General features: G+C 43.4%; 1 protein-coding gene across 1 annotated transcript in view; it reads left to right on the forward strand.

The window, feature by feature from the left end:
* Window positions 1-1,985: 1,985 nt before the first annotated feature.
* The window catches only part of PXYLP1 (2-phosphoxylose phosphatase 1), an 87,860-nt gene continuing 68,064 nt past the window's right edge, over window positions 1,986-21,781 (forward strand). The window contains exon 1 of the mRNA XM_054040374.1: window positions 1,986-2,158. The gene's annotated coding sequence lies outside the window, so the exon portion shown is untranslated. The remainder of the gene's footprint in view (window positions 2,159-21,781) is intronic.

The following is a 21,781-nucleotide window of genomic DNA, read 5'->3' on the forward strand; positions in this document are numbered from 1 at the left end:
ATTAAGGTGGAAGTGGCCTATTCTCAACCATGGACAAGAAGGGGTGAGTATCAAGAGAGGGAAAATTACTTTTGTAGTGCTAACGAAGCCAATGCAATCAAGGTGGACATTGGCCATTTCAACAGAATAGGCCACTTCCACCTTAATTGAGTTGGCCACGTTAGTACTGACCCCCCACTTGGTAAGGTAACTCTCATCTTTTCATATGCTGTATATATATACTGCTTACTGTATTTTTCACTCCATGCATCTGATGAAGTGGGTTTTAGCCCATGAAAGCTTAGGCCCAAATACATTTGTTAGTTTCTAAGGTGCCACAAGAACTCCTCGTTACTTTTGCTGATACAGGCTAACACGGCTCCACTCTGAAAGTTTTCAGGTTTCAGAGTGGAGCCGTGTTAGTCTGTATCAACAAAAACAACAAGGAGTCCTTGTTGCGCCTTAGAGACTAACAAATTTATTTGGGCCTAAGCTTTCGTGGGCTAGAGCCCACTTCATCAGATGCATGGAGTGAAAAATACAGGAGCAGGTATAAATACATGAAAGGATGGGGGTTGCTTTACCAAGTGTGAGGTCAGTCTAGCGAGATAAATCAATTAACAGCAGGATACCAGGGGAGGAAAAATAAGTTTTGAAGTGGTAAGAGAGTGGCTCATTATAGACAGTTGATAAGAAGGTGTGAGTAACAGTAGGGAGAAATTAGGAATGGGGAAATTAATTTTAGGTTTTGTAATGACCCAGCCACTCCCAGTCTTTATTCAGACCTAATCTGATGGTATCGTTTGCAAATTAATTGCAGTTCTGCTGTTTCACATTGGAGTCTGGTTTTGAAGTTTTTGTTGTTGAAGAATTGCCACTTTTAGGTCTGTTATTGAGTGACCAAAGAGACTGAAGAGTTCTCCTACTGATTTTTGAATGTTATGATTCCTGATGTCTGATTTGTGTCCATTTATTCTTTTGAGTAGAGACTGTCTGGTTTGGCCAATGTACATGGCAGAGGGACATTGCTGGCACATGATGGTCTATATCACATTGGTAGATGTGCAGGTGAATGAGCCCCAGATGGTGTGGCTGATGTGGTTAGGTCCTATGATGGTGTTCCTTGAATACATATGTGGACAGAGTTGGCACGGGGGTTTGTAGCAGGGTTTGGTTCCTGGGTTGGTGTTTTTGTTGTGTAGTGTGTAGTTGCTGGTGAGTATTTGTTTCAGGTTAGGGGGCTGTCTGTAGGCGAGGACTGGCCTATCTTCCAAGGTCTGTGAGAGTGAGGGATCGTCCTTCAAGACAGGTTGTAGATGCTTGATGATGCACTGGAGAGGTTTTAGTTGGGGGCTGTAGGTGATGGCTAGTATTTCTGCACATGGTGGTCAACTATAGTTTGTTTTCTTATACAGGGAATTAATTACTATACACATAAATCTTGGGAGCAATAGGAGGCAGTAAGAACATTACATTGATCAGCAGGTATGTATTCAAAGTACTATTAAACCTAGCTCTATCTTTTGATCTTCACCAATTCAAGGAAAAACAGAGAAGTTTCAGATTATGTTATGCATCATGACACTGATGAAGTCACAAGCACCAATGTGCTCATCCTGTGGGGTGCCTCACTGCCTGGGGCTCAATCCTGAGCGGGGCCTCTGGGTGACGCTAGAATGCAAGCCATATCACCTCCTTTGTACAGACGGGAAACTGAGGCACGGGCAGGGGTTCATTTGCTCACTCGGGGAGGCAGTGGCCGCGCTGGGAGGAGTGCCCAGCCCAAAACCCGGTTCCCCTCTGCTCCGCACCTATTGAGCCTCTGGGGCCCAGGCGGAAGGGAGGAGGGTTGCTCAGCACGGAACCCCGGTTGTGGGCAGCGCGGCTGAGCCGGAGGAGTCACCGCGCCGCTCCCCATTCGGGGGAGGAGGGAGCCCAAGCTGCAACCTCCCGGTTGCGGCGGCAGGTGGCGCTGGCGGCTGTCGCGCTGGGCCCCAGGGAGCCCCGCGTGTGCGAGCGGGGCAGGAGGCGGCGCTCGGCAGAACTTGATCCGCTCCGCGGAGTCCGAGCTGGAGCTGTCGCTCGGCGGCAGCAGCAGCAGCAGCAGCAGGAGGCTGCGGGTTTCGGCTCCAGCCCCGGGCGGAGGCGCTGAGCGGAGCAGACGGCAGCCGCGCGGGAGGTAGGAACCGCCCGCCACCCCTTCCCTCGCGCCGGGATCCCCCTGCCCCCGCGCCGGGCACCCCGGGCAGCGCCGCCACCGGGATCCCCCTTCCCCCGCGCCGGGCACCCCGGGCAGCGCCGCCACCGGGATCCCCCTTCCCCCGCGCCGGGCACCCCGGGCAGCGCCGTCACCGGGCGTCCTGCTCCGGGCAGCCTCTTCCCCAGCGGGCACTCGCAGCTCCGCGCTCCTTCGGGCACCTGGGCAGCGCTGCCAGCGGGCACCCAGCTCCGCGCGGACCTTTCCGCGCATCGGGCGCCGCCGCCGAGCTCCCCTTGCCCTCTTCCCGGCGCGGGGGCTGCTTTGTCTAGGGGGAAACTCCGCGGAGCGTGACCCGCTGGGCTCCTCCGCTCCCGCGGGTCCCGACCAGAGCAGCCGGGCTTGAGGGCGGGGCGGCCCCTGCTCCTCCTTCTCCTTCCCCGGTTGGCTCGGGCTGCGTCCGGCCGGCGCTCCCTCTAGGGGGAGTGTCACTTCCCCCAGTGCTGGGCAGCTCGCCCGGCGCCAGCGTGGGGCATCCACGTAGCCCAGTCCCGTTAGGGGTAGTCGGTAGCCGCGCTCCGGGTCGGGTGAGTCTCCACTAGCTGGATTGCGAGCTCCACTAGCTGATAGGGGCTCGGTTCCGTGCGGGCTGGTGCCCTGCCTAGAGCAGCGAGGTCTGGTTCGCAAAGGGTCCCTTAGGTGCTGCTATGCTACCACTAATTAATAATATCCTGTAACCCCCTCCCTCAAACGACCCTCCAACAAACTCCTCCCTTTTGGCATTGAAGAATAAGCTGTGATAGCCCATTAAGGTTTAGTGGCCTTGTCTTCACTAGGGAAAATGTGTGTTCTTACCTTGACACAAGGAAGACAAAGGAGTTTGTAGCTTTCACTCATGCCAGCTGATGTAGCATTTATCTCAACCTGCCAACACATCTAAAAACTACAAACTGCCTTCTCCTTGCTAGGATTTCCCTTTCTGTTACCATGTGTTAGCTAACAAAAGGTGAGAAAGCATCTTTTTTTCTTTTTATTGTGGACTAGCCAATGAGATTTAGGCCCCTAAATTCCTAAGGATATGTCTATACCACCACCGGCAGCAGTCGTCCCTGTCCCGGTGCACTGTCTTGGGCTTGTGCTAGCCATTGTAGACAGCGCTTTGAAGTTGTGGCTGGGTGTGGAGCTGGGACCAGAGCAGCAATTTCAGAGCTGTTTTTTAGAATGCCATTAAGCTATAAGCCCCACTAGCTGGAGTCTCTCAACCCAGGCTGGGAGGTTTGCTTTTGTGGACTTTGTAGACATACCCAAAGTCATTTTATCCATTGGCTTTGTCTGCATGGGAAAGTTTGTCAGTATAATCTAAAGTGTGACTTTACACCTTTATGGTTATCCTGGTATGACCTCCCTTTGTAGACACTAATTCTGGGATGTGAATGGCTTTTTTTCAGTTTAGTTTGTGGCTTGTGGTGGGATATAAGGGAAACCAAAAAAAGTTACTCTTACCAGAATAAATGTGCCCATACAGAGAGGTATAACTAGTATAACTTCCTTATAGACAATTCCTTAAAGGTGCTTTTGGAAATTTTACCCTAAATTTTGCTGATTAGAAGTTAAGCGTCTAAGCATCTAAATTGGAATTAGGAGCCTAAGTCACCTAGGTGACTGAAAATTTTACCCCTAGCTTGTCACTTGACAGTCTGAATGGTCTATTGGTAGCAGCATCCCAGGCAAGTAACTTTTTAAAAAATGGCTAAATAAATAATAAGTAATAATAATAGTAAAAAATAGAATAATCCCTCATAATGGCAAAGGCTAGACAGAATCCTCTCTCTTCCCCTATTGACAGCCTTGATACCTGATTTTATTTATAAAGAGAAAGAAAGGTGAGAGTTAAAATTGGTTAAAGGAGTCAATTACATACAGTAATGACAAAGTTCTTGGCTCAGGCTTGTAGCAGTGATGGAATAAGTCAAGTCTCTGGAGTACATCCACAGCTTGGATGGGTCATTCAGTTCATTGTTCAGAGCTTCAGTTTGTAGCAAAGTTCCTCCAGAGGTAAGAAGCAGGATTGAAGACCTAATGGGGGTGTTCCCTGGACCTTTTATAGCTCTTGCCATGTGGAGAGCATCCCATTGTTTTTACAGTGGAAAATTACAGCAACAAGATGGCGTTTGGAGTCACATGGGCAAGTCACATATTTATGCCCAATTTCCCTTAGTCATTGCAGGAAGCCATTACCTACACTCCAGACAGCACGTTTACATGACAGTCCACTCAGTGTAGATCGGTGACTCCCATGGTCCATTGTCAACCAAGTGTTCCTTGATGAACCACTTAATTTGAATAGTCCCTCCAAGATGTGTTGGGCATTACCTTGTAGGCATTACCTCAGGAGCAAACATTTGAAATCCAAGTATAGAGCCAATACTTATAACTTCATATACAAAATGATATATGCATACAGGTAGCATAATCAGAACCAGCAAGTCATAACCTTTTCATAAACACCTCACTCTACAACAGGGGTCGGCAACCTTTCAGAAGTGGGGTGCCGAGTCTTCATTTATTCACTCTGATATAAGGTTTCGCGTGCCAGCAATACATTTTAATGTTTTTAGAAGGTCTCTTTCTGTAAGTCTATAACATATAACTAAACTATTGTTGTATGTAAAGTAAATAAGGTTTTTAAAATGCTTTAGAAGCTTCATTTAAAATTAAATTAAAATGCAGAGCCCCCCAGAGCGGTGGCCAGGACCCCGGCAATGTGAGTGCCGCCGAAAATCAGCTTGCGTGCCGCAGGTTGCCTACCCCTGCTCTACGACCTTTGTACAATATTTGCTGCAAATATATAACAGTGGCTGCAACAATGATGTGTATGGTCATATTTTAATCAGATAACATCACAACATACCATTAGCTATGATATGTTTTTAAATGTCAGGCGTCAATTTTAAAAAAAAAATCAATCTTTGTGAAGTTCGCTGCCTTTAATGTATTTAAGGAAAGTCCACTTTTTTCAGTGTACCAAAACTTCATCCTAAAAATTTTTTTGTTTAGAAAAGACCTTTTGACTTGTATCGAATCTCCCTTGAAATTTCTTGTGTTTGCATACATTGGGTCCTTTATAGAACGTATCAGTTTTACATAGGGCCCTATCAAATTCACGGTCCATTTTGGTCAATTTCACAGTCATAGGATTTTTAAAAAAGTAAATTTCATGATTTCGACTATTTAAATCTGAAATTTCATGGTGTTGTAATTGTAGGGATCCTGATCCAAAAAGGAGTTGTGTAGGTGGGGGGTGTTGCAAGGTTATTTGTAGGGGGTGGATTGCGATATTGCTACCCTTACTCCTGTGCTGCTATTGGTGACAGTGCTGACTTCAGAGTTGGGCAGCTGGGAAGTGGTGGCTGCTGGCCGGGAACCCAGCTTTGAAGGCAGAGCTGCTGCCAGCAGCACTGCAGAAGTAAGGATGGCATGGTATGGTATTGCCACCCTTACTTATGCACTGCTGCCTGCAGAACGGGGCCCTTAGTCAGCAGCTGCTGCTCTTCGGCCACCCAGCTCTGAAGGCAGCAGCGCAGAATTAAAGGTGGCATGGTATAGTATTGCCACACTTACTTCTGTGCTGCTGCTGGCGGGGCGCTGCCTTCAGAGCTGGACACCCAGCCAACAGCCACTGCTCTCTGACTACCCAGCTCTGAAGGCAACACAGAAGTAAGGGTGGCAATACCATGACCTCCCCTAAAATAACCTTGCAACCCCCCTGCAACTCACTTTTGGGTCAGGACCCCCAATTTGAGAAACACTGGTCTCCCCTGAGAAATCTGTATAGTGTGGGGTAAAAGCGCACAAAAAAACAGATTTCATGGTCCGTGACGTGTTTTTCGTGGCTGTGAATTTGGTAGGGCCCTAGTTATACAGAATTTTTGCCTCCTAATTTCAGTAAAATTTGAGTTCCCTCAAAAAGTGGGAGAAAATAAAGGGTTAAAAGAGATGTTCATAACCATGCCTGTCCGAAGATTGAACTCTCTTGGCTGATCACTTTATGTAAGTGTTAGGAAAACAGAATGAACAGGGGGATGAGCTTGTTACTGCCGATTAAGGGACAAGCACCTATTTTCATCTAGAACTTCACCTTTTAAGAATATTTATGCTATAATTCTTTATAGGTGGAGAAAAAAATCTCTGGAGCAAGTGGATCTAGCATTGAATAGTTGCATGAACTGTCGCACATTATAATAAAGTTATTGTGCCAGCATTACAATAATAATGGGATGCTACACTAACAGATTTTGGCAATGAGTAGTTTTAATACTGATGTCCTGTTTTGACATCTGTGGAAGGAGGATTAAAGCAGACAGAATTGGTAGTGGGTCGGTGTGAGTGGAATGAAAAGGAAAAGCTTCTTAATTTTAATCTCTTCTCAAAAAGGTGACTAAAAGTAGCACAGAGGGATAAATCATATTAACCTTATCTTAGTGGTTTTTAATTGTAGTCATTTAAATATTTTGTGTAAACTCAGCATTAGTAAAACACTACTTTAATTTTTATAACCAATAACTGGCAATATATGTGTAGGCACAGCTCCTTGTCTCCTAGAGAGTTTCTGCTAGACCATCTCCTCCCCAAAGAGAGGGATTCTGATTTACTACGAAAGTGCCTATGGCAATGCCTCCATAATTAGGGTTACATTCTAGAATGGTCTTAAAATGGGCCATAAATTCCTGCTTTTTGTTTTTTTCTTTTTGTAAGAGTAGGTGACCAATTGGTATAACATTTTAAGCCCTTTGAATTTTCTCTGCAGCTCTTGTCTGGTTATTCTTCATAAATTTTTAATAGGTCTTTGAAATTTTTCCATGGGAATCTGACTTTTCATTGTTGACTTTTTCTTTTTAAAACAAGATTGTCCATCTGCACAAAACTTGGCAGGAGGTGGATGCTCTGAGTAGATATGGTGCAGTGGATAGGCTTTTTTTATTGGATTTAGGCTTGTTTTTTAGCAGCTGTTTACATTATTATTGAAATCTTACAAAAAAGAGTAAGCAGATCTGAGTGATGGAGGCTGGGCGCGCAAAATCGTCCCTGTCAGGAGCTACCTTTCCTGTCACTTTATTGCATGGTAGAGAAGGGTTTCCTGTGAAGTTGTTGACACACAAGGTTTTCTGCACAGCTACTGATGGAGAAATGGAGAAAATCTTCTCCATCAACTGCTACGCTTCTGCCTCCACCACAATTTCTCCCCAAGTTCCCACCCTTTTGTAGTGTTACAAAAATCTAGAGACTATGAATACACAAAAAACTTTGATAAGAAGCAATTAGGGTTGATTCACTCACAACCTACCGGACACTAAATCTAGGGTGACCAGATGTCCTGATTTTATAGGGACAGTCCCGATATTTGGGGCTTTTTCTTATATAGGCACCTATTACCCCCCACCCCCGTCCCGATTTTTCACATTTGCTATCTGGTCACCCTAACTAAATCACAAAAGCAAAGAAATGAAAAGTTAACCAACCTAACGTTATATATCCTCTACTCTTCCCCCACATACCTTACCACAAACACTGTACATCATAGACCAAGCACTGGAAACTTAGTTCTGTCCTGTGATTCTCAACCGGGGGTCTGGGGTCCCTTTGGGGGCCCCAAGCAGGTTTCAGGGGGTCCTCTAAGCAGGGCTAGCCTTAGATTCGCTGGGGCCCAGGGGCAGATGGCCGAAGCCCAGCCACATGGGGCTGAAGCCCGGGGCCAGGAGCCCTGCCACCCGGGTCTGAAGCCAAAGCCTGAGCAACTTAGCTTTGCGGGGGCCCTGTGGCATGGGGCTCCAGGCAATTGCCCTGCCTGCTACCCCCTAATGCTGGCCCTGGCTTTTATATGCAGAAAACCAGTTGTTGTGGCACAGGTGGGCCGTGGAGTTTTTAGAGCATGTTGGGGGGGCCGAAGAAAGAAAAAGATTGGGAACCCTTGCCCTAGGACAGTACCTTTCAACACTCCCTTTATCATCCTTCTGCAAACACCAAAACTAGCCTCTCCCACCATAACCAGCTACTACACCAAACATCTGCAACTGCTAGTGTTGGGGAGGTGGGGAATCTGACAAAGGGGTGTATGCAGAAAGGTATATAACCCCTTCTATCCAGAAAGATACCAGATGCTCTCTAAATTATGAATTACTTCATCTGCTATCTATATGGTGAAACAGTGATTCCTTAGTTGAACAGTATAACACTACACAACAGTTAAGGGAAGAAAATTATGAATACTTTTTCTTAAAACTGCACAGGATATTCCAGATAGGCTGACTGTAAGTACCTGGGCCTCGGTTTAATTCAAGCCAATGAAACTCCATGCAGGAGCATTCATGTGATTCTCTTTGCAGTATCAGGATCCTAGTTTGGAATTTGGCAGCACTCAGGGGTTAGCATTCCTTTTTTGTGTAAAGTGTCATGTGATCTTTGATTACAGTTGCCCAATACCTTGATTTTTATGTCTCGGAAGAAATTGAGGCATATGCAGAGGAGGTGAGACTTGTAGTGATAGAGTTGATATCTTGGTACATGTCATATATATCCGATGGTATTTTAATATACTGCATGTATTTTAAATGTAATTGGTTGATCTTAAAGAGCAAAGGTATTTTCATTGTGCTGTATAGTTATGAAATATGTGCCAGGCAATCAGATTGAACAGACAGGGAAGGTAGAGGCTTGTTCATGCCCGAAGCAGCATCTGACACTTAGGGCATAAATAGGATTCAGAATCAGGTTGGTGGGAAGTTGATTCTGTTGATTTGAACAAAATAAAATAAAAATTCAGGCAACAAGAAGTAAAATTACTTAAGACATATATAGAGTATGCTTTAAAAGAACTGTTTATTTGGGCTGAAATAATTAGGTTTGTTTTCTGAGCCAATCAGAAAAGAAGCTATTCAGTAATGCTGCAGTGAGTAAGCATTTCTCAAGTGACCCATCTGTTAGATAAAGTTTTCATAACTGCATTAATCAGTTGATCTAATAGGAATAAAGTCAGTATCACAGAAATTTGTCATAGGGTTACTGTGTCCTGTTTTGAAAATAAACCCTATGGCTTTGTCTTGAGGTCTGTTTTGATAAATTGCACAACAAACCAGGAGTATTTATGCAGTAGATCATTATCCTGTGATGTTCTTTTAGAATTGATGTTCTCCTGTGAGTGAAATATAGAGGCTCTATTCTGTATTGTTAATGATTATTTTAAAGGGACAAACTAATACCAACACCAATTTTGACCATACTCACTTCATTTGACTTTCTTCACATTTCTGTTTTGGGCTGGCTACATTCCCCATGTGTTCGGACTTCTGTTTCATGCTACTTGAATTTCAACTTAATCTTTTGACAGACGTTCCCGGTGATGTCTATCTGGCCTATGATTCCTGAAAGGAATTTGTTAGAAATAAATGGAAAAAACAAAACAAAAACTATGGTGCAAACACTGAGTTTGCGTACGAAAGCATTTAGAAGTCAGTAGAAGTAAAAGTTCAGGTGGACTATGCAACCATCAATCTGCCTGCTAGTGTATATGTTGTCTAATAGCCTTTAATTGACAGATCCCATGCTATTTCCACAGCTTTGCTTGTTCTACTGTCATGGGGCTCAATCTGCTTTAAAGTCACACATGCTGCCTGTTGCCGTTCCCCCAAGAGAATATGTCATTCTCTATAGCTATGGGGTGGAAACATCACTGAAACCTATCCCCACTACATGCTCTAGATAAATCTTCAGTGAAACTCTGGGTTGAAGAAAACCGAAGACCCTGCCTGCTCCTAATGCACCACTAGCCCAGTATCAGGTGGGAGGAAGCTAAACTTTCTAAACAGAGTCTTAGCTGTGTTCCTGTAGAGCTGAGATGGGAGAGTGGCTTCAGTATATGCTGCTGCCCATCAACACTAGCTGAGGGAAAGAAGGGTGAGTATAGTCTGCTGGGATGGAGAGCCACACTTGCCCAGCTCTTTTGGATAGAGGGAGCAGGAAGCAGTTCTGGCACTTAGCTGCCTCACTGTTTTACCTCAGCTCTGTGGCAGCACAGTGTAGATAAACGTGCAGGATAGATAAGTGGAGACCCATCATTCAAAGAGCGGGAGCAGCCGCTGTAGTAGGAGTAGGACCACAAAAAAATCTTACATCCACCCTGATTGAATTGGCCCTGTTAACACAGGTTCTCCACTTGCGAAGTAACTCCCTGCTCTCCATGTGTCAGTATATAATGCCTGCATCTGTAACTTTCACTCTATGCATCTGAAGAAGTGAGGTTTTTACCCTCAAAAGCTTATGCCCAAATAAACCTGTTAGTCTTTAAGGTGCCACCAGACTCCTTGTTGTTTTTGTAGATACAGACTAACATGGCTACCCCCTGATACTTAAAAAAATCTTAGGCCGGGAACCAGAAATCCAACCTGGGAAGTAGAGAGCATAGATAACTTTTATTTTTACTGGTTAACACTTTCTGTGGTGTGATATTTCTTACGTTTACCACAGGAAGTACCTCAGTAAAATTAAGTATAAAAGTATGGTAAAAATCTTAGTGGCAACTGCTGCAGAAGAAAATTGTTTCATTTTAAGGTTAGTGAGAATCAGGTGAACTCTAATGGTTCGATGCTATAGGATTTTAAGCTAGTTGCCAATAAGCAAAAGTCAGCTAGATGACTGGATGCAAGGTTTGTCTTAAAGTGGTAGGGAAGTTCTAGGCTAATCTGGTGAGTGAACGGAAGAGTTGAGTACTTAATCAATTACTCCTTGCCAACTGACTCTCCCTAAACGCATAGATTCTGTTATTGAGGAACAATACACCAAAACAAAGTGGTTTTGTGTATCCAGGATAACAATGGATTCATCCCCAACCCTAGCTATCACAGAAGGTGTGATATTTAGGGGGTGATACTGAACAGGTGGAGAACAGCTAGAGATACAGGATCACATGGGAGTTCAAAAAAGCCTAATTGACTTAAGAGCACAAGTCCCATTGACTTTTTGCAAGAGATTAGTAAATAGAAATAAATGTATTTTTTCATACTAGTACTAATTCAAGTGTTGGACAAGATGCTTGCAGAGTGGTCTGCAAGATTTGATTATTCCAGACAACCTAAAGAATTTGTCTCCAAAATTCATGATTGGTCACCGTATTTTGACCTGAGCCGGTGACTTGATCACCAGTTAATTCTGGCTGGATCCCTGCAAGACACATCTCCAAAGATAATGTTGGGGGGAGGAGAGTGGGGGCGGGGAGGGATATTGTCAATAGAAGAGAATATAGGGCTATTGGAGTAGTGGAAGGCAGAATAAGCATGCAAAGGATTAGACAATGAAAGTGCAGATGAGGGGTGTGTGTGTGCGCACGCGCGTGCAGGGCCATCCTTACCCATACGCAAAGTACGCAGCTACGTCTCTGCTCCGGCTCTTCCTCAGGGTCCCCCCCCCCCACGCTCCACTCCTGCCCCGCCCCAGCCCCACCTCTTCCCACCCCTGCTCCGCTCCGCCCCCACTCCCCTGAGGACTGCAGCATGGCCGGGCCTTCACTCACCGGTGGCGGGAAGTGCAGACCTAGCCGCAGCCACGCTGCTGATGAGTGCTGGGGGGTGGTTCCCCCCGCCCCCCAAGCCGGTTCCCCCCTGCGTGGAGGCCTGGGGCCAGCTCCCCCACTCCCCCCACAGAGGCCTGGGGACAGTCCCCCCACTCTCCTCCGCAAAGGCCCGCTCCCCCCCACAGAGGCCTGGGGCCCCACACATGCTCCCTGTGGTGGGGCTGCATAGTGCCCCAGAACAGCTAGGGATAGCTGTGTGTGTGTGTGTGTGTGTGCATCTGCTTGTGTAGAGGGGGGATAATAATCCACATCATGAGGACGGCCTTTCAGCAATTCAAAAGTGTTTAAAAATTCAACCTTCCCCTGCCCCAGCCTGGCACTTTTTTGAGGTTATAATGTTTTCTGATCATCCACTGTTTGTGAACTGTGTGTTTGTTTACACTCTAAGCCCTTAGAGGGCATGGTGGTACAGTTCTGAGTGCATGGAGGCCACTTAAGATTTGAACGTATCAGGGCATGTGTACACTGCAGAATTAAGTTACATTGACGTACAGCCAGCACAGTAATTACATTGATTTTGTATGTCCAAACTAGCTCTTTCCGTTGGCGGTGCAGATCCTTACCCGGAGCACTTGAGCTGGCTGTCAGTGTGGGGCACTGACAGCCAGAGCCCCGCCGACCAGGGCTGACAGCCACCAGAGGCTGACAACTGGAACAGTCAATACAGTGTCTACACTGACACTCTGTCAACCTAACTACACTGACCTAAGCCCTACGCCTCTCATGGAGGTGGAGTTATTAAGTCGGTGTAGTGTAGGGTGACCAGAGAGCAAGTATGAAAAATCGGAACAGGGTGGGGGTAAAAGGAGCCCATATTGGGGGGGGGGGGAAAAAAAGCCCCAAATATCGGGACTGTCCCTATAAAATCGGGACATCTGGTCACCCTAGTGTAATGGTCGAGTTACATTGGCGAGAGCACCATTGTAGTGTGGATGCTTACAGAGTTAGGTCAACGTAAGCTGCCTTATGTTGACCTAACTCTGTAGTGTAGATCAGGAGACAGTCATTCCATAGCCACTGGTGGAATATTATAATTTAATTAAATGTGTATGTTCTGGGATGTTTGCAGTCAATCAGTGTTACTGCAGGAGTTGGGAGGCTTGCCGCAGAATGGAATTCTGCTGTGCTGCAGAGTGCATGGGGCCATCACTACTTCTCTGCCTCCTTTCAAGTTCCAAATTAATTTTGAAGTAGCTGGGTTTTTTTTGTTTTTTTTTTAAAGCAGGAATGTATTTTTACTTCCTTCCACATCCAGATGGCTGAAGGGATTTTTTTTTTCATTTTTTTTTTTTTTTAACCTTTAGAAACCTGCCATCTCACTAAATGGGGAAGGGAGCGACAGGGATTTTCCTGACATTCTAGCCTTTCATATGATGTGGTTTATGGCATATAAACATACCAGTTCCGGAAGTTTGTAAAGCCTGTGCCTCGTGGGGCCTGCACAGTGAATTCCTGGGCAGTTGGGTTATCAGACAGCAATTTGGAAGGAGAAGGAAAGAGCAAGAATGTAGTTAGCCCTAAAGCAGTGTTAGTTAGGCAGGAAGAGGCACTGCAGGCTGCTCATACTTAGATTTCACAGCCAGGCTGAATTAGTTATTAGGAAGGAGTTAAAGGAGCTCTTGGACCACAATGTGACATCTGGTGTCTCTCTACTTCTGAGGGAAAGGGGGATCCTGGTGTACGAGCTGGCCAAATGAAGCCTGAGCTAAGAACACCCACATGTGCTTTGTTCTGTGCATGTCTCTCTCTCTCTCCTTGTCTCACCAATAAGTATACTGTGTTCATTAACTCCATTACCTTATATTGAGGATTTTCTTTAAATCAAGACCTTTGAGTCCGGTCAGACCTAAGCATGGATAATTTGAGCTCCAAAAAGCAATGTTTCAGCAAGTTAAGATCATGTGAAAATGGGATAGGAGGGTTGTTAAGGTTGCAAGACACCTTCTAATATTATAGTAATAGTTTCTGGCATAGCTGTGTAGTACTATTAACGGGGGCAGGCCATAAAGTCTAAAACTAAAGGATTTGTTTATGATCAAGTTATTTGAAAACTGTTAAAAGCTTAATAAGTTGACAGATTTGATTATAAAGTAATATATTGGGGGGTTTAATGTACAATGCAATCTGTGGTCCAGTATCTTCTGTTCCATTGTAAAATGTATTCTAAAATTCTCATTTTGTCTTAAACTTGAAACCATATTAAGTCTTAATAGCAACTTTTCCATTTACAGAAATTTTATAGCAGCAGTTTGTAAGTGGTTTTCTGCTGCAATGATTCAGTTTTTCAGTCTTCATTTTGGTAACCTAAAAATGTGCAGAATCCTTTGAGGTTTTTTTTAAAGGATAGTCATTTGTACATGTTTGTGACTGGCTTAGCATAAATGAATACTCCCAATAGGCTGAAATGTAAATTTAACAGCACATTGGGGTGGGCGGAAGAGTATGAAGGGAGTAGCAAAAAGTACTCGGCTTCTTTTAAGTTAAAGTGCTAGTGAAACACAAATGGATATAACATTTCCTTGTACTTAATGCACTGGTAGTAGATCTTTTGCTGTTTTTTCTTCTTTTCTTTGTTGGTTGCAAGGAGTGTGGATGATGGTTTAAATTTTTCATCTGTAGTAGAGGATTGTAACTAGTGGCAAGATATTGTATAATTTTTTCCCCAACAGATGTCAAAGAAATAATAGTATGTCTTTGGAAATTCAAAGATTTAAAGTAAATACACTGTTTAATTTTGTCATATGGTATGATGACAGACACATGTAATACAAGCAATTTTTATGAAAAATTCCCCTATAGATAGGTCTGTAGTGATACTAAAGTCTTCCTTTTGTTTAGTAAAGGTGTACTGGTAAGTAACTTACAATAGTATTACTTATTTATCATATTGGCTAAGCTTTTTGTTTGTTTTTCTTAACTAATGGGACTATAAGAAATGTTAATTTTTTAAACTTGAGTGTCCAAAACTAGAAAATATGTAATATCTCTTAGACATTTCAGCTGTAGATCATTTGCTGAAGATCATTTGCTGAAGATCATTTGTTCTTAGTCACTGCTGAAAAATGTAATGAAATGGTATCCATTAGTGTATGAAGAGCCACATTTTACTATTACTGTGGTGTAAATTGGGATTAAGTCCATTGAAGCCAAGGAACGAATTTAATTTGGTTGGAAACATCAAAATAACTGAAGCTAACTATAAACAGAGCCACAAAACAAGGTACTTAAGGAATTACTTTTTACCATGCATCTGTAAACTCTAAATTGAAAAAAGTCAATACATCTACTATATCATGCACCTTTGCGCCTGTATTTTTGTGCACAAGCTTCTGTGCACAGATACAGAAATAAGCATAGGAAGATAACCCAGATACGTCACATTCCATCACCAGTTACTTCTTAGTGATCTTCTATTCTTGATCAGCTGCTGCAAAAATAAAACTGCTTTGATTCTGTTTAATGCTTGTAATCATAACAAAAACTATAACAAACATGGACTTAGAATAAATGCATAATAACAGTTCTATTACCCACAACAATCTCAAGGCTCCCCCACCATCTTTTCTGCTTGCATTTGTCCTGCCAAAGAACCATGTAAATGGAAAATACTGTAAAAATAAAATAAAATACAAAATTGCATTATAGATTATCTTGATATTGAGATACATATCCTAGATATATGCATTTTGTATTTCAAATAGCCAACTAAGCATAAAGACAGAATTCTAAGTTGAACTGGGGAAGAGTGGGGTGGTCCGGCTAAGCAATTGAGTGAGGTTAAAGTATCTAGAGTTACACAGACTATGTCTACATGACAGCTGCAGTGCTTCAGTGTAGACAGTACAGTGACAGGAGGGGTTCTCCCATCACTGTAGTTAATCCACCTCCCCAAGAAGTGGTAGCTATGTCGACAGAATAATTCTTTCATTGACCTAATGCTGTCTATGCTGGGGGTTAGGTCAGTTTTACTACATCGCTCCAGGTTGTACATTTTTCACACCCCTGCCCAACATAACTGGGTCAACCTACCTTTTATTAAAACAACAAAGAATCTGGTGGCACCTTAAAGACTAACAGATTTATTTGGGCATAAGCTTTTCGTGAGTAAAAACCTCACTTCTTCGGATGAGGTTTTTACTCACGAAAGCTTATGCCCAAATAAATCTGTTAGTCTTTAAGGTGCCACCAGATTCTTTGTTGTTTTTGTAGATACAGACTAACACGGCTACCCCCTGATACTTGACTACCTTTTATTGTAGTCCTGGCCACAGACTCTACAGAATAGACCAGATTAGAAGGGTGGACTTATGTTTTGTAACATAAATGACCGATAACAAGGACCTTAGATGGGGATAGAATTATCTGGTGCAAATAGAGACTAAGGAAATCTATTTGATAGGGTTTTGTTATAGACCATCTGATGAGAAGGATCATCAGCATGAGTATAAATGGAAATTGAGGCCTTGTGGAAAGGGCAAACAAATTCATAATTAGAGAAATCAGTTAGTCAAATACAGACTTACAGCTGCAGTACTCCATTGGAAGAATTGAGCAGTAGTCCTATGGGTATAGGTGCATGACAATGCCTCTTCCTTACATCAATGATAAAGAACAGAATTATGCAGAAGCAATTTTAGATTTGATTCTGAATCACATGGAAGACATGATTGCAGATGTAAATAAAGGAACTAATGCAAGGAGTAAATACTTGAACTAGTCTACCGAATACAAGGATTTCAAAGCTGACCTCCACCCTGGCATTTTGTCCAAATGTTTTCCAAGTTTAATATATTATTTTATGTGAAATAAAAAGGAGCTAGCAAGACAGATGTAACAATAAGTGCAACTCATAATCTCCTCTGGGTGAAATCCTCTTTGTATTTCTCCCACCCATTGTTTCCTATCGTGGATAATTTAGACTTTTGCAAACTCCTCAGTGCAGGGACCTGTTATTTTTTTGTCCTCTCAGACTGACATGTTACAGCTCTTTATAAATATAATACCGAAGGCAGGAGGAGGTAGAACAATTGCAATAAGGATATTGACAGACTCCTAGAAAGGCAGGGTGAGACAGCAAGTTGCTTAAAGTTATTCCTCTCAAGTGGAGACAATTGGGGGGGGGGGGGGAATCCCCTTCCCCTGAGCTTATTTTAGACTAGTAGCAGGGGACGGCTTTTGGGGAGTGTAGCAATGCCTGCTCCTGGCCGCTCCACAAATGCAGTCAGAGACCAACTGAAGTGCAGCACCCGTGTCCTTTTATTGTTTGTGTTTGTTCCCCCCACCTATTATTTACAGAGAGCAACACTCTGGGAGACTACTAGCTTCCCAGCCAGCAGGGATCTAGAGCCCACACTCCTCCCTTTCCTGTCTCCCCCCTGCTTCCTGTCTCTTAGCCAGCTTTATAGGGCAGGCTGGCTACCCAGGCCTGCAGGTGGATCTATTCTGGTAATTAGGGTGTGGCCCTTCAGCCAGCCCAATTAATACCCTCCTTCCTCTGGAACAGGGCTAACAGGGGCCTGGCTTGTTTCTCCTAGCCAGCACCCTGTTACATGAGGTAGTGCAGAGCCTAGAAAATAAAATCATGGTGCAGTCACCACCACTGAGAATTTTTGTGAAACTCTTGTGGCATATATGCAGTAGCTGTAGTAACAGCATTAAGAATGTGGAGGAGAAACGCTTACTCCAATAGGCGGATCTAGATAAACTATTATACCTTGTGTCCTGTCTCTCTAATTTCCTGTTACAAAAATTAGTAGATATTAATTTTCTTCTCAAATGTCTGTCTTTAGGAATAATTGATTATGCTGAAACAGCTAAATTTATTGATGGTCTCTAATGACTATACTTACCATAAGTAGTAGTGGCTTGTCTGGCCAAAGTAATGTTTCTCTATTCAAGTGACTAGCTTTTTTTTTTTTTTTTTTTTTTTTGCTTAAGTAATATTATATGATGGCATATATCACATTGGTATGTCATCATGTGCCAGCAATGCCCCTCTGCCAGGTACATTGGCCAAACCGGACAGTCTCTATGCAAAAGAATAAATGGATACAAATCTGACGTTAGGAATCATAACATTCAAAAACCAGTAGGAGAGCACTTCAGTCTCTCTAGTCACTCAATAACAGACCTAAAAGTGGCAATTCTTCAACAAAAAAACTTCAAAAACAGACTCCAATGTGAAACTGCAGAACTGGAATTAATTTGCAAACTGGACACCATCAGATTAGGCCTGAATAAAGACTGGGAGTGGTTGGGTCATTAGAAAACCTGAACCTAATTTCCCCAATACTAATTTTCCCCTACTGTTACTCACATCTTCTGGTCAACTGTCTGTAAGGGCCACTCTCTTACCACTTCAAATGTTATTTTTCCTCCCTTGGTATCCTGCTGTTAATTGAATTGTCTCATTAGACTGACCTCACACTTGGTAAGACAACTCCCATCCTTTCATGTATTTATACCCACTCCTGTATTTTCCACTCCATGCATCTGCTGAAGTGGATTTTAGCCCACGAAAGCTTAGGCCCAAATAAATTTGTTAGTCTCTAAGGTACCACAAGGACTCCTCGTTGATTTTGTACAAGATGCATCATAACTACGTCATAATCATATCCTATAGTGATATCACTATGATGAATATGGGGTGCAGTGTTATAGTCAGCTCCATTCTTATAATTTGATATCTTTTTTCAGGACCTTAAACTGGAGTTATTTTGGGTTTTGGTGCTACCCAAAGATGTCCTGATGAATGTAGATAACACTGATGTGGTATGCCTAACCAAAACAGTGGAGAATCAAAGAGATTTCTTATTGTAGGTATTTTACTAAGTGAAGAAGCATTATCCTCCCTTTTGGTGCAGTGTGCAATGAGATAACTGGACACTCACCCAGATAGAATCACATAAGCTACTATATAACTTTCTGAATTTGGTCCTGTTTGTGAGGCATTAATAAGATATCTATGCTCTGGTATAGAGGGACGCTTACTGTGTGAAATTCTATGTATTTGCTTTCAAAGATCTTCACTCAGTGTTCTTTCCCTTCTTTAAAATAGACCCTTCAAAAGTACAGTACTTCTAACAATTCAAGTCTGAATGTGGAAACTGAAAATAGAATAAAAATTTTCATAATCCCATCTGCTGCTATCACTTTCAGTTCAGTTACCTTCAAAACAAGGCTTTCCTGTATGCAGGGAAAAAAATCCTTACTGTGCAATGAAAAGATACAAGACAGATCAAAAGCAAATGAAAGCTCTCAAAGAGATAGAATTGTCAGTAGTGGATATGGCACTAGTGAGGGGGCTATCTAAATTCTTCAGTAACTTTCCCCAAATTAATCCATGAACGTCACCGTGTACCAGCCCATATCTTTTTTGTTTCCAGGCGTTCTCTCCTCAATTTCCAGACTGGTCTTGCTACTGCAGAGCCTGATAGCACAGTATGGTTGTTGTGACTGTCTCTGGCAATCATTCAGTTATAGACTTTGAAGCTTTCTTCCTTACAACTGTGACTGTTTCCCTTCTCCATTTCACAATGACCACATGACCAATGTGATGTTGCTGGATCTGCCATACCAGATAAGTACAGTAATTGTATGGAAGCAGACTTTGAAGAGTAGTATTGATTATTATGGATACATGCTATTTTAATCAAGTAAATTCATTCAGCTGTCATGGTGATTCAGTGAAATAATGTGCTTACACGCTAAGTAACATGGTAGGTTTGCATCCTAGATGGATGCAGCTAATTTAGAGGTAATGTTATTAGTCAAGTGGCAGAGATGCACAGAATGGTAATGATTATTTTTGGGGGTTGGACAAGTCTAATTTCTCAAGAACTTTTAAAGTCTTTGGTGGTATGGATATATTTTCAGTGCATTGTGTGAAATACTAATAAATAACACCTTTCTTACATAAGCCTGAGGAGACCTTGCAGTGATTTCCAAACATTCACAAATTCAGTCAGACAACATCTCTGTCAAGTAGGTTTCCACATCTGAAGTTGAGAAAACTGAGGCAGAAAGAAGCCATGACTTGTCCAAGATCAAAGAGGAAGTCTGGTAGAGGCAGGAATGGATCCCAGATTTCCTGACTCCCTCTCTCCTATCTGTTAATACCAATACCATTTTTTCAGCCTGGAGTGAATATGCAAGAAATTGCACAGCATACGTTAGTACATAATGACATCTTTATGCTTGAGTAGGTGGTAATGGGGATACTTTAAATCTTCTGCCTTTGTGATTTGTTAGAATAAATATTGGACACAATTTAAGAGGGAGAAAAATAAAAAAATCATATAGCAAGGACATATACTGTATTAGGTGTCCGAGTAGCTTTTCTTTTAATTATTAGCTACATTTGGTTATAGGCGGTATCATTACATTATTCTTTTTTAAATTCTAGGTTGATTTTGTATGTCTTATGATTAGAAATGTCTGAATGAAGTTTGCAGTTCAGCAGAATTTCTTTATCCAGTCTAGCATTATGTCTTGAGCTGAATACCTATATCATTAGTTATATGCAATAAATTCTGTGATTTATACCAATTTATTAACCTGCTGATAGAATGCCAGTGCCGAGAACGCTGAGTGTGGACTACATTTTTAGCAGTACAGTATTTATTCATCTTTTAGAACAAGAGAGTTAAAGACTGGAGAATCACGAGCCAACAAGTAGAGCCAATGTTATGTCAATTGTTGATGATAAAATTGGCCTTCGGGTACTGAGAGCTTTCAGGTGGAGACAGTGAGGCTAGGACATGATCTGCACTCTGAACCAGCCATAAAGTAAATAGATAAAGATCAATATACTCCAAATGTCATCCAAACAGCAGCTGCTCTGTAATACTGTGAGCTTTAATTCTGCAGCAGTATCTCTAATTCTGTAACAGTGTATTTCTAAGGCTTGGTCTACACCACAGAGTTAGGGCCACATAAGGCAGCTTACGTCAACCTCAGTCTGTAAGTATGTATATTACAACGTTGCTCCCACCAATGTAAGTCTCCCACTACATCGACCTAATAATTCCATCTTGGTGAAAGGTTTAGCAGTTAGATCAGTGTAGTTAGGATGACGCAGTGTCTGTGTAGAGCAGTGGTGGGCAACTTGTGGCCTATCAGGTGTGACAAAGATCCTCCTCTATCTTGGTGGGTCCTGCACTTATTGGCGGATTTTCTTGCCTCAGAGATTCACCATATGGGTTGGGGAACAGCCCAGAGACCTTCCCCTCTGGAAGAACCTACAGTCCAGGTCAATTGGGACGTTTGGGGGGAACCCGGGCCCGCCCTCTACTCCGGATTCCAGCCCAGGGCCCTGTGGACTGCAGCTGTCTATAGTGGCTCCTGTAACAGCTGCATGACAGCTACAACTCCCTGGGCTACTTCCCCATGGCCTCCTCCAAACACCTTCCTTATTCTCACCACAGGACCTTCCTCCTGGTGTCTGATAACGCTTGTGCTCCTCAGTCCTCCAGCAGCACACCCTCTCACTCTCAGCTCCTTGCGCCTCTCGCTCCCAGCTCCTCACACTCTCACCACAAACTGAAGTGAGCTCCTTTTAAAACCCAGGTGCCCTGATTAGCCTGCCTTAATTGATTCTAGCAGCTTCTTCTTAATTGGCTCTAGGTGTCCTAATTAGCCTGCCTGCCTTAACTGGTTCTAGCAGGTTCCTGATTACTCTAGTGCTCTGCTCTGGTCACTCAGGGAACAGAAAACTACTCATCCAGTGACCAGTATATTTGCCCTCTACCAGACTCCTATAACCCATTGGTCTGGGTCTGTCACACAGGGTAATCCGCTGATGGGCTACAAGACAGTGTTTACATTGACCCGTCCGCAGGCACGGCCGCCTGTAGCTCCCAGTGCTGCGGTTCGCCGTTCCCAGCCAATGGGAGCTGGGGGAAGCGGCGCCCAGCATGTCCCTGCGGCCCGCACCGCTTCCTGCAGCTCCCACTGGCCAGGAATGGTGAACAATGGCCACTGGA

Source organism: Malaclemys terrapin, chromosome 9 (assembly GCF_027887155.1).
Source record: "Malaclemys terrapin pileata isolate rMalTer1 chromosome 9, rMalTer1.hap1, whole genome shotgun sequence".
Taxonomy (NCBI): domain Eukaryota; kingdom Metazoa; phylum Chordata; order Testudines; family Emydidae; genus Malaclemys; species Malaclemys terrapin.